This window comes from Haematobia irritans, chromosome 1 (genome assembly GCF_050003625.1).
Source record: "Haematobia irritans isolate KBUSLIRL chromosome 1, ASM5000362v1, whole genome shotgun sequence".
NCBI lineage: Eukaryota > Metazoa > Arthropoda > Insecta > Diptera > Muscidae > Haematobia > Haematobia irritans.
The window spans coordinates 188,839,956-188,854,379 of record NC_134397.1 but is presented as its reverse complement, the minus strand read 5'-3'; the positions used below and the strand labels follow the sequence as shown (position 1 = coordinate 188,854,379).

The 14,424-nt window shown below is 36.6% G+C and overlaps 1 long non-coding RNA gene across 1 annotated transcript; it reads left to right on the top strand.

Annotated features, from left to right (window-relative positions):
- The first annotated feature begins 11,542 nt into the window (after positions 1–11,542).
- On the top strand, positions 11,543–12,076 carry LOC142242976 (uncharacterized). The gene is made up of 3 exons (XR_012724275.1): positions 11,543–11,676; positions 11,764–11,862; positions 11,945–12,076. It is a non-coding gene; the product is annotated as an uncharacterized LOC142242976 (long non-coding RNA).
- The last annotated feature ends 2,348 nt before the right edge of the window (positions 12,077–14,424 follow it).

Below are 14,424 nucleotides of genomic sequence, written 5' to 3'. Positions count from 1 at the left end.
ACTCTCTATCTCACAAACTAATTGACTTACAGACGTCAAATTTTGACACGAATCATTTGAAGCTTGGTACTATATAAAAATAATATGCATTTAATACTAGCGACGACACCTATGTGTCAGACCGGGGACTTATCAGCCAACCTGTTACATAAAAAGAACATAATTCACCCGCAATCTCTATTTATTACTCACAACGAAAGTGTAATGAGCCTGTGCACTCTTCAGCGAAAAAAATTTAAATGGTGTACAATGCACCTATAACTATTTTCTATTAAACTTCTAACTTTCATTAAAAATTTCATATAATGGTACATCGAATTGGTGTCTAGCGACAAAATCGCTAATGATAATCATAGCATAGAGGGTTATAAACGTCGTTCCGACCTCCCTAAGTTCCGTTATTTTCGTCCAAAGGAGAAATGAAACAATTTTTGCAGATATATTTATTTTACAGAGGTATTTGCATGCGTTTGAACAAATAGTCGAATCACTTTTGACGCTCTGATTGTGTTATCTGCAAAACATGCATTCTGAACATAACAACCGCATCTTTAGGTAATAAAGAACGTTGACCTCTCATTTTAGTTTTTACGTATGGTAGTAGTTTTTAAGTCGGCGCCAAGTCAGGACTATACGGCTGATGACCCCTAAAATCGACGTTTTGAGTGCTTAAAAAATTCTGTGGTGACGAGTAATCCCTTTCCGGTTTTTGAAATAATTACCCAAAATCACAAATGAAATAAGTTCCCAAAATTGGGGACTTATTTCGTTATGAAATAAATCCCCAAAATATTTAATGAAATTATACCCCAAAAAATAAAATAAAGCCTCAAAACGCAAAATGAGATATATATCCATTATTTTGGGGATTTATTTCGTAAAAGCAATAATAACAAATTTATGAATTAGAGGTTTTATTTGGTACATATTTGCAAAGACTCTTCGATTGAACTACGGCAAAATTGGCAATCATATTTCGCCTTATATCTTGTGAGAAATGAATCCCTATTAAGAAATCAACAGAAAGTGTCAATAACGCAATAAATTTGTTACTGCAAGAAATTTGAGGATATCTCCCACCACATCCTCAGCCACACTATTCACAACATGGACGGCGGGAGTACGCATGCAGTTGAATGTCAGAGTCGACGGCGAAATAATTCCGACCACAAATTGCCCCAAAATTCTCGGGGTCACATTCGACAGCCTCTTTAAGTCGTCCGCTCATGCCACTGCAATTTGTGATGAGCTCCGCGGTAGAAACAAGGCCCTCAAGTCGCTTGCCGGCAGCACTTGGGGTGAGGACAAAGAAACCTTGTTGACTACATGTAACGCAATTGGCGGGTCAATGGTAAACTAAGCAGCGCCAGTGTGGATACCTCAAACGAGCGACATGCAGTGGAATAACATACAGACCTGTCAGAACGCTGCCCTTAGAACTGCTTCAGGATGTCTTCGCAGTACACCCCTGGATCGCCTATATGCGGAGACCAACATCATCCCAGTGCGTCGACACAATTACATGTTGTCAAAGCAGTACCTCTTGCGTTGCTATCGAAGCAGTCATCCAAATCACCATCTTATGGATAGACAACCTCCACCCAGGAATGTAAGGGTTGATCTTCACTTTCTAGAGCGCGAGATCCAGCATTATAAAGGAGAGCCTCTAGATCAGGCAGCATACCAGACAGGTCTGAGCAGGATTCATGAGGATACTGTAGCTGAAGCGGTGAGAATCTACAAGGTTAATCGTGTTCTCGGAGTCTGACCACCGCCCATAGCACCGGAGTAACATAGGGAGACCTCCCTAGGCAGACCAGGCAGGGTAGTTTTGGCCCAACTAAGATCAGGCAAGTGCAGGCGTCTCAATTCCTACTTATCAGTGATTGATAGCAGCGTAGCTGACGTGTGTCCCATCTTCAACCAAGGGCCACATGACACTCGTCAACTTTTCGCTTGCCCAGCTAAGCCTACCCGTTTCACCACCAGGTCACTCTGGACACGCCCCATCTTTGTCGCAGAGTTCCTTGATCTGGCTACTAGTTGAACATTAAAAACAACAACAACAATAACGCATAAGAGAATAACAAGTATATACGGCCGTAAGTTCGGCCAGGCCGAATCTTATGTACCCTCCACCATGAATTGCGTAGAAACTTCTGCGAAAGATTGTCATCCACAATCGAATTACTTGCGTTGTGGTAATACTTACCGATGGCAAGGTATCTTAAAACTTCTTAACATCGTTTTCCAAATTGTGAGTTAGTCCATACGTGGTATATATTAGACAAAAAAGTTATCTATAGGTAAGTCTACAAATAACTTATCAATATGGACTTTTGCACGGTACGTGAAGAGCCAGAATTGAAATATGGGGGTCGCTTATGAACTTGATATGGAAAAATTTTTATGGTTTTTTTGCATGGGTATTTGAGGCCATATATAAACACCACGTACAAAATTTCAACTGAATCAGATGAATTTTGGTCTTTCAAGAGGCTCTGGGGATCGGTTTATATGGGGGCTATATATAATTATGGACCGATGTGGGCATGGTTATTAGAGACAATATACTAACACCGTGTACCAAATTTCAGCCTGATCGGATGACATTTGCTTCTCTTAGAGGCTCCGCAAGCCAAATCGGGGGATCGGTTTTTATGGGGGCTATATATAATTATGGACCGATGTGGACCAATTTTTGCATAGTTGTTAAAGATTATATACTTACACCATGTACCAAATTTCAGCCGGATCGGATGAAATTTGCTTCTCTTAGAGGCTCCGCAAGCCAAATCGGGGGATCGGTTTATATGGAGACTATGTATAATTATGGACCGATGTGGACCAATTTTTGCATAGTTGTTAAAGATTATATACTTACACCATGTACCAAATTTCAGCCGGATCGGATGATTTACTTCTCTTAGAGGCTCCGCAAGCCAAATCGGGGGATCGGTTTATATGGGGGCTATATATAATTATGGACCGATGTGGACCAATTTGTGCACAGTTGTTAAAGACCATTTACTTCCACCATGTACCAAATTTCAGCCGGATCGGATGAAATTTGCTTCTCTTAGAGGCTCCGCAAGCCAAATCGGGGGATCGGGTTATATTCCGAGTCGATATAAGCATGTCTGTCCGTCCGTCCGTCTGTTGAAAACACGCTAACTTCCGAACGAAACCAGCTATCGACTTGAAACTTGGCACAAGTAGTTGTTATTGATGTAGGTTGGATGGTATTGCAAATGGGCCATATCGGTCTACTTTTACGTATAGCCCCCATATAAACGGACCCTCAGATTTGGCTTGCAGAGCCTTTAACAGAAGCATATTTCATTCGATCCGTTTGAAATTTGGTACGTGGTGTTACTACATGGTCTGTAACAACCACGCAAAAATTGGTCCATATCGGCCCATAATTATATATAGCCTCCATATAAACCGATCCCCAGATTTGGCTTGCGGTGCCTCTAAGAGAAGCAAATTTCAACCGATCCGGCTGAAATTTTGTACATAGTGTTATTATATGGTCTCTAACAACCATGCAAAAATTGGTCCACATCGGTCCATAGTCATATACAGCCCCCATATAAACCAATCCCCATATTTGGCTTTTGGAGCCTCTAAGAGAAGCAAATTTCATCCGATCCTGCTGAACTTTGGTATATGATGTAAGTATGTGGTCCCTAACTACTACGCAAGAATTGGTGCACATCGGTCAATAATTATATATAGCCCTCATGTAAACCGATCCCCAGATTTGGCTTGCGGAGCCTCTAAGAGAAGCAAATTTCTTCTGATCCGGTTGAAATTTGGTACATGGTGTAAATATGTGGTCTCTAACAACAATGCAAAAATTCGTCCACATTGGTCCATAATCATATATAGCCCCCATATAAACCGATCCCCAGATTTGACCTCCGTAGCCGCATGGATGAGCAAAATTCATCCGATTCGGTTGAAATTTGGTACGTGGTGTTAGTATATGGTCTCTCATGTATATGAATATGGTTCTCCTGTACACCGTACTTCGGTTTGGCATCTTGAGGACGTAAAAGGCACAAATGTAGTGAAACAGCAAACTTTCTCCATTTGACTTCTGATGCGCATTCGAATATTGAGGTAAATATTTATAGAACTTAGATTCCGAATCGTCCGAAAGATGCGATTCATGCTAATTTCTCGCATGCTTAGACGAGAAATTTTAAGATTCCTGTAGAGCTAAAATGAAAATTATTCTTATATATCCAGAATAAGATGAAATCACCACATTAAGTTTTACCCCGAATACAAAAACATTATCGTAAGCACTATGATTGTATGTCCCTAAAATACGAATTCCATTTTTGTATAGCATAGAAAACGCATTTCTCTGATATTTAAATTTTTACTTTGCAAAAGTTGATAAACGTTGCCTTAATAATGGATTCATCTTTTGATTTCTGCGTACATTTGCTACAAGGCTAGAAAGCGTTCTAGACTTTACTTTTCTGGTTCGTTGATTTTTTTACTTGAAAATATTCATAATTTATACTTGGAGGCGATTTTGAATTTTGGAGTTTAAGTTGAAATTAAAACTTTTATGAAGGACAGAAAAATGGAGTAAAGACTCGATTCGGCCGAACTTTTTTGTTTCCTTTACCCACATATATATTTGTTTTTCGACGTTCTTATAGCAACCGATAAATATTTCTAAAATAATCTGATAAAATGATGATATCTCTGTCTGGAGACTGGCAAATGAAAAATTCAATGTTGCCCCTTTTCTTCTGCCATAATTTCATTCTCATCAACTCATCCTCTAAATTTTCATCAACTGAAAAACCTTTTCTTTTACCCTTTCATAGGAGGATGGCGTTTATTGTTATGATCCAACCTAATTAAGATACAAATCTGATGAATTTTTACGGTCACAACTTAAATGTGAAGTTGTGGTGAAACACAAATGCTTCACACCTTAAGCAGATTTAAGGCATCCCATTCAACATGCAATCCTTCGGGCAAATTGGTCATTACATGAACAATGTTTTAGGTACTCAACAATACATTCAACTATGTACAAAGCAGCACCTGGAATATGAACGAACGAATTGGAATTTGGAGTAAGCTTTGAAGAAAGATATATTCTTCCATTATAACGGTAGTGTGACTATGGATTATAATTTCTGAAATTCCATTTGAAATCCTTTCTATGCAATAAACTGTGTACTTAGAAATATTGCATTAAAAGTAAGTTACAGTACAGGAAAAATTCTTAAGTTTAATTTTTCAAGTTTCAACAAGAAGAGGTTTATATTAATCGTATGTTATAGCGAATGAACTTTTTTAAGGGAAAATTTAAATTTTAATTTTTTCTAATTATACAATTTAATTTTTTATTTATAAAGAACAACTTTTGCGATACGTGTTTTCCAAACGTTTGTTTTCTTTGCGTGTACAATGTTTTACTAAAGACTGTTATAAAGAATCTAATTTCTTGGGATGCGGTGCACTTGTCGATGGCAAGCAGCATTACCGTTGTACCACTTTAGATAAATTTGTGATAACCTTTTACACAGGAAAAAAAAGTGTCTTGTAAAATTAAGGACCATTTTGACTTCCACATAGTTCAACAAATTTACTGTAATATAGTTCATTTTTCGTAACCACAACGAAAATTAACTTAGCTAAAGCAAAACTTATAAAAATTCAGTAAATGTTTTTTAGTTCACTAACTACGAAATGGGAAGGATTTTTCCTTAAATAAATTTCCAACACAGTAGTTAATGCATCGTTGATTCTATTATAAAAATACATGGACAATATAAAAATCTTACTACGAAATGTAGACAATTTACTAAGAAAAAATTTTGTATGGAAAAAAATTTTTGTAGTAAAAATTAACTTAACGACATTACCGATTCGTAAGATGACTACCTACAGATTACTTCCCTTTTTATTATAAAGGGTGATTTGTTAAGAGCTTGATAACTTTTAAAAAAAAAAAAAACGCATAAAATTTGCAAAATCTCATCGGTTCTTTATTTGAAACGTTAGATTGGTCCATGACATTTACTTTTTGAAGATAATTTCATTTAAATGTTGACCGCGGCTGCGTCTTAGGTGGTCCATTCGGAAAGTCCAATTTTGGGCAACTTTTTCGAGCATTTCGGCCGGAATAGCCCGAATTTCTTCGGAAATGTTGTCTTCCAAAGCTGGAATAGTTGCTGGCTTATTTCTGTAGACTTTAGACTTGACGTAGCCCCACAAAAAATAGTCTAAAGGCGTCAAATCGCATGATCTTGGTGGCCAACTTACCGGTCCATTTCTTGAGATGAATTGTTCTCCGAAGTTTTCCCTCAAAATGGCTATAGAATCGCGAGCTGTGTGGCATGTAGCGCCATCTTGTTGAAACCACATGTCAACCAAGTTCAGTTCTTCCATTTTTGGCAACAAAAAGTTTGTTAGCATCGAACGATAGCGATCGCCATTCACCGTAACGTTGCGTCCAACAGCATCTTTGAAAAAATACGGTCCAATGATTCCACCAGCGTACAAACCACACCAAACAGTGCATTTTTCGGGATGCATGGGCAGTTCTTGAACGGCTTCTGGTTGCTCTTCACTCCAAATGCGGCAATTTTGCTTATTTACGTAGCCATTCAACCAGAAATGAGCCTCATCGCTGAACAAAATTTGTCGATAAAAAAGCGGATTTTCTGCCACTGATTTTGGTAATAAAATTCAATGATTTGCAAGCGTTGCTCGTTAGTAAGTCTATTCATGATGAAATGTCAAAGCATACTGAGCATCTTTCTCTTTGACACCATGTCTGAAATCCCACGTGATCTGTCAAATACTAATGCATGAAAATCCTAACCTCAAAAGAATCACCCTTTATGTTGGAGTGTTTGTACTCACATTGAAAATTGTAGTTAAAATAGAATAAAAATTAGTTAATATAATCTTTGACAGGTGTATATAATTTTTATAGATTCCTCATAGATTTGGTATATATTTTACCTTAACTTATAGATAGAATTCCAACTAATCAATAAACGTGCTACTGGAAAATGTGAGGGAGTTTTTAGAGACATTTTGTGTATATCTCGTATGATTGTTTGTGTTTGTTATTGCGTCATTTATGCTGTTGTTGGTTGTTTTGATTCTAGAGACAATGGAATGTTCCTTGTTGGTATCTTTTGTGGAGAGAGTTGTTTTTTTTTGCAATAGCAAGATCAGAAAGGGATCGCGTGTGTGTGTGGAGTTGTTATACCCACCACCATAGAATGGTGACGGGGGTATAATAAGTTTGTCATTCCGTTTGTAACACATCGAAATATCGATTTCCGACTATATAAAGTATATATATTCTTGATCAGGGAGAAATTCTAAGACGATATAACGATGTCCGTCTGTCCGTCTGTCTGTCTGTCTGTTGTAATCACGCTACAGTCTTCAATAATGAAGCAATCGTGCTGAAATTTTGCACAAGCTCGTCTTTTGTCTGCAGGCAGGTCAAGTTCGAAGATGGGCTATATCGGTCCAGGTTTTGATATAGTCCCCATATAAACCGACCTCCCGATTTGGGGTCTTGGGCTTATAGAAATCGTAGTTTTTATCCAATTTGCCTGAAATTTGAAATCTGGAGGTATTTTATGACCATAAAGAGGTGTGCCAAAAATTGTGAGTATCGGTCCATATTTTGGTATAGCCCCCATATAGACCGATCTCCCGATTTTACTTCTTGGGCTTATAGAAACCGCAGTTTTTATTCAATTTACCTGAAATTGGAAATCTAGAGGTATTTTAGGACCACAAATACGTGTGCCAAAAATTGTGAGTATCGGTCCATATTTTGGTATAGCCCCCATATAGACCGATCTCCCGATTTGGGGTCTTGGGCTTATAGAAACCGTAGTTTTTATCCAATTTGTCTGAAATTGGAAATCTAGAGGTATTTTAGGACCATAAAGAGGTGTCCCGAAAATGGTGAGTATCGGTCCATATTTTGGTATAGCCCCCATATAGACCGATTTCCCAATTTTACTTCTTGGGCTTCTAGAATCCGAAGTTTTCATCCTATTTGCCTGAAATTGGAAATCTAGAGGTATTTTCGGGTCACAAAGAGGTGTGCCGTAAATGGTGAGTATCGGTCCATAGTTTAGTATAGCCCCCATAAGAACGATCTCCCGATTTAACTCCTTGGGTTTCTAGAAACCGTAGTTTTTATCTGATATGCCTGGAATTGTAAATATTCTGGTATTTTAGGCTCACAAAACCGTGGATTAAGTTTTTATCGGTCCATTTGGTAATGCCTCCATATAGACCGACTTCACTTCTTGAGGGTGTAGAAGGCGCACTGATCATGAAAATTGCTTGAAACTCAATGTAAAATTTCCAGATTTTACTTCTACATATTTAAGATTTCAAATCCAGACGTTATTTTATAATTTTCTTGCACACTTACAAGAGATGTTAATGATTCCTCTAAACCTCAAACAAAAATGGTTCTTATAAATCCAGAATCTGATATAGTCCTCATAGGTGAAATCTTTAAATTTATCTTCGGGTAGTGTCCTCAAGTCCTCAAGCCCTCCTGAAATTTCAAAGGAAACCCTAATATTTGGTTCATGGTGGTGGGTATTTAAGATTCGGCCCGGCCGAACTTACTGCTGTATATACTTGTTTTTCTTTACGGCAGGTATGTATCCCTTATGACTATTTGTGTCTTTGAGTTTTATTGTTGCCTTCAGTTATGTTGATGCATTTATGAAGTGCACACGTGGATTTAATTTTGCAAAATTGTTCGTGCGGTATTGGTGTTTATTAATGAAAATACATTTATTTCGAAACATTTTAGAAACTGAGAAGTGATTGATGTGATGTTAGAGGAATCAAAAACGCTTTTTATTGATAAAAAACAAATAACAGATTAAGGAACTGTATATTTCTGTTAATATATTAGTTTAAAATTAGTGCGGATTTTAAATTCATTTACATAAAAAATATACAACATGAGTGGTAATAGGATGATTTATATTTATTCTACATCTGGATCACAGGTTGAGAAACAACCATTTTTTATACCCTCCATCATAGGATGGGGGTATATTAACTTTGTCATTCCGTTTGTAACACATCGAAATATTGCTCTAAGACCCCATAAAGTATATATATTCTGGGTCGTGGAGAAATTCTGAATCGATCTAAGCATGTCCGTCCGTCCGTCCGTCCGTCCGTCTGTTGAAATCACGCTAACTTCCGAACGAAACAAGCTATCGACTTGAAACTTGGCACAAGTAGTTGTTATCGATGTAGGTTGGATGGTATTGAAAATGGGCCATATCGGTCCACTTTTACGTATAGCCCCCATATAAAGGGACCCTCAGATTTGGCTTGTAGAGCCTCTAACAGAAGCATATTTCATCCGATCCGGCTGAAATTTGGCATATTATGTTGGTATATGGTCTCTAACAACCATGCCAAAATTGGTCCATATCGGTCCACTTTTACGTATAGCCCCCATATTAACGGACCCCCAAATTTGGCTTGCGATTGCTCTAAAAGAAGCAAATTTCATCCGATCAGGCTGAAATTTGGTACATGGTGTTGGTATATGGTCTCTAACAACCTTGCGAAAATTGGTCCATATCGGTCCACTTTTACGTATAGCCCCCATATAAACGGACCCCCAAATTTGGCTTGCGATTGCTCTAAGAGAAGCAAATTTCATCCGATCCGGCTGAAATTTGGTACATGCTGTTAGTATATGGTCTCTAACAACCATGCAAAAATTGGTCCATATCGGTCCATAATTATATATAGCCCCCATATAAACCGATCCCCAGATTTGGCTTGCGGAGCCTAAAAGAGAAGCATATTTCATCCGATCCGGCTGAAATTTGGTACATGATGTTGGTATATGGTCTCTAACAACCATGCAAAAATTGGTCCATATCGGTCCATAATTATATATAGCCCCCATATAAACCGATCCCCAGATTTGGCTTGTGGAGCCTCTAAGAGAAGCATATTTCATCCGATCCGGCTGAAATTTGATACATGGTGTTGGTATATGGTCTCTAATAACCGTGCAAAAATTGGTCCACATCGGTCCATAATTGTATATAGCCCCCATATAAGCTGATCCCCAGATTTGGCTTGCGGAGCCTAAAAGAGAAGCAAATTTCATCCGATCCGGCTGAAATTTGGTACATGATGTTGGTATATGGTCTCTAACAACCATACAAAAATTGGTCCACATCGGTTCATAATTATATATAGCCCCCATATAAACCGATCTCCAGATTTGGCTTGCAAAGCCTCAAAGAGAAGCAAATTGCATCCGATCCGGCTGAAATTTGGTACATGGTATTGGTATATGGTCGCTAACAACCATGCAAAAATTGGTCCACATCGTTCCATAATTATATAAAGCGCCCATATAAACCGATCCCCAGATTTGGGTTGCGGAGCCTCAAGGAGAAGCAAATTTCATCCAATCCGGTTGTAATTTGGAACATGGTGTTAGTATATGATCTTTAACAACCGTGCCAGAATTGGTCCATATCGGTCCATAATTATATATAGCCCCCATATAAAGCGTTCTCCAGATTTGACCTCCGGAGCTTCTTGGAGGAGCAAAATTCTCCCGATCCGGTTCAAATTAGGAACGTGGTGTTAGTATATGGTCGCTAACAACCATACCAAAATTGGTCCAATCACACAAAAATTGGTCCATATCGGTCCATAATCATGGTTGCCACTAGAGCCAAAAATAATCTACCAAAATTTTTTTCTATAGAAAATTTTGTCAAAATTTTATTTCTATAGAAAATTTTGTCAAAATTTTATTTCTAGAGAAAATTTTGTTAAAATATTATTCGGTTCATAATAAAATTTTCATCATTGTCAAAATTTTATTTCTATAGAAAATTTTGTCAAAATTTTATTTCTATAGAAAATTTTGTTCAAATTTTATTCGGTTCATAATCATGGTTGCCACTCGAGCCAAAAATAATCTACCAAGATTTTATTTCTATAGAAAATTTTGTCAAAAGTTTATTTCTATAGAAAATTTTGTTAAAATTTTCTTTCTATAGAAAATTGTGTCATACAATTGAGAAGATGGTGTTAGGAGGTTTTAAGATGCCTTGCCATCGGCAAGCGTTACCGCAACTTAAGTAATTCGATTGTGGATGGCAGTGTTTAGAAGAAGTTTCTACGCAATCCATGATGGAGGGTACATAAGCTTCGGCCTGGCCGAACTTACGGCCGTATATACTTGTTTGAATCTATATTTTTTATGTTACAGCAATTCCTACAGGTGAGTACTAAGTTTGAGTTTAGCCGCTAAAATTAAAAATAAATAAAGTATAAAATTATACGTCTTCGATACAAATTTAAATATAACTTGATGGAGAATAGCCCAAATCAAGTTTTTTATAAAGATTATTTTTTATAATGGATTATTAAAGAAAACTTATCATGGAAATTGCAATTTTAGGCGCTAAACTCGAACTTTATACGAAACCTTAAATACTAAATGCTATACTGACAAGTGGAAATTATGTCTAATTTTATAATATTTTTTATTTCAAATATATTCTGAGAATAATTTCAATAACGTCCCATTTGTCCATGGATATGATTCCAATAATGTACCTACTGGATGGATTTTTCAATGTGGTAAGTTTTTCTATAAACGGTATTTTGTCCGTTTTTAATACAACCAAAATTTCAATTTATTAAAAATTATTTTTTTTTCACTTGCAGGTAGACAGGTCTCGTAATGGTAATTTTTTGAATATTCTTACTGTTTAATACTAATTAAGCTGATATCCTTATTGGCTCTAGGAAATACTCTTGAAAACCGTAAGTTAAAGATCAATATGAACGATAGAATTAATTAATTAATAATATTTTTCTTATATTTTGTAAACCTTTGCAATTTCAGATGCTTATAAGCCAAATCCGCCCAACAAAAGTTAGCCAAAATCGATGAAATTGGACAATTCAATTGAATATAGCAACTTATGCCACATATATCTTTCATATGGATAGAAAACATGGAAATTTAAATTAATTACTTTAGTCCTAATAACATAGAATATTACTCTTTTGAAGAAGCAATTACTAACTACCGACAAGTAAATGCGTCCAACGTACTAATAAAAATATTTCCTTTATTGTAAAGGGTGATTCTTTTGAGGTTAGGATTTTCATGCATTAGTATTTGACAGATCACGTGGGATTTCAGACATGGTGTCAAAGAGAAAGATGCTCAGTATGCTTTGACATTTCATCATGAATAGACTTACTAACGAGCAACGCTTGCAAATCATTGAATTTTATTACCAAAATCAGTGTTCGGTTCGAAATGTGTTTCGCGCTTTACGTCCGATTTATGGTCTACATAATTGACCAAGTGAGCAAACAATTAATGCGATTGTGACCAAGTTTCGCACTCAGTTTACTTTATTGGACATTAAACCAACCACACGAATGCGTACAGTGCGTACAGAAGAGAATATTGCGTCTGTTTCTGAGAGTGTTGCTGAAGACCGTGAAATGTCGATTCGTCGCCGTTCGCAGCAATTGGGTTTGTGTTATTCGACCACATGGAAGATTTTACGCAAAGATCTTGGTGTAAAACCGTATAAAATACAGCTCGTGCAAGAACTGAAGCCGAACGATCTGCCACAACGTCGAATTTTCAGTGAATGGGCCCTAGAAAAGTTGGCAGAAAATCCGCTTTTTTATCGACAAATTTTGTTCAGCGATGAGGCTCATTTCTGGTTGAATGGCTACGTAAATAAGCAAAATTGCCGCATTTGGAGTGAAGAGCAACCAGAAGCCGTTCAAGAACTGCCTATGCATCCCGAAAAATGCACTGTTTGGTGTGGTTTGTACGCTGGTGGAATCATTGGACCGTATTTTTTCAAAGATGCTGTTGGACGCAACGTTACGGTGAATGGCGATCGCTATCGTTCGATGCTAACAAACTTTTTGTTGCCAAAAATGGAAGAACTGAACTTGGTTGACATGTGGTTTCAACAAGATGGCGCTACATGCCACACAGCTCGCGATTCTATGGCCATTTTGAGGGAAAACTTCGGAGAACAATTCATCTCAAGAAATGGACCGGTAAGTTGGCCACCAAGATCATGCGATTTGACGCCTTTAGACTATTTTTTGTGGGGCTACGTCAAGTCTAAAGTCTACAGAAATAAGCCAGCAACTATTCCAGCTTTGGAAGACAACATTTCCGAAGAAATTCGGGCTATTCCGGCCGAAATGCTCGAAAAAGTTGCCCAAAATTGGACTTTCCGAATGGACCACCTAAGACGCAGCCGCGGTCAACATTTAAATGAAATTATCTTCAAAAAGTAAATGTCATGGACCAATCTAACGTTTCAAATAAAGAACCGATGAGATTTTGCAAATTTTATGCGTTTTTTTTTAAAAAAAAGTTATCAAGCTCTTAACAAATCACCCTTTATATCATAAGCCATAGTTTTGTGTAATATAATAATAATTCTTTGAAATAAAATACTGGTGGTTATAGAAAATTGACTTGTTTTGTACGAAAAATTTCTTAGCTGTATACAGGCTTGTTGTACCTTTGATTCCTCAATTTCTATACTTTTTTTGAAAATTATACCGACAAACAGTTTATTTCAAACCAATTTCTTAATACAGGTTTCCCAAAAAATTGTTAATTTTTCCGGATAGCAGGAATATTTTGAATGAGTTTAACTATATTCTTCCCACAGCATAGTAATAATGAACTAAAATACGATGTAATACATGAACTAATTTATAAGAAAATCATGAACTTATCTAGATGAAAAAAATCTTTGGCGCCAAATCATGGTCATTCTTACTATGGGTTAGTTCATTTTACATAAAAAATAGTAAACTTTTTTTTCGGTGTACAGTTTTGTGCCACTTTTCCAATAACAACAAGTATATACGGCCGTAAGTAAGGCCAGACCGAATCTTATGTACCCTCCACCATGAATTGCGTAGAAACTTCTCCTATAGACTGTCATCCACAATCGAATTACTTGGGTTGCGGTAACACTTGCCGATGACAAAGTATTTTAAAACTTCTAAACATCGTCTTCTAAATTGTAAGGGTCGCTTAAATACGTGTATAATTCAGTTTGACAAAATTTCTATAGAAATAAAATTTTGAAAAAATTTGCTATAGAAATAAAATTTTGAAAAAATTTGCTATAGAAATAAAATTTTGACAAAATTTGCTATAGAAATAAAATTTTGACAAAATTTTTTATAGAAATAAATTTTTGACACAACTTACTACAGTAATAAAATTTGGACAACATTTTCTATAGAAATAAAATTTTGGTAGATTATTTTTGGCGATTTGGACCAATTTTTGTGTGATTGGTCATCGGCTATATACTAATT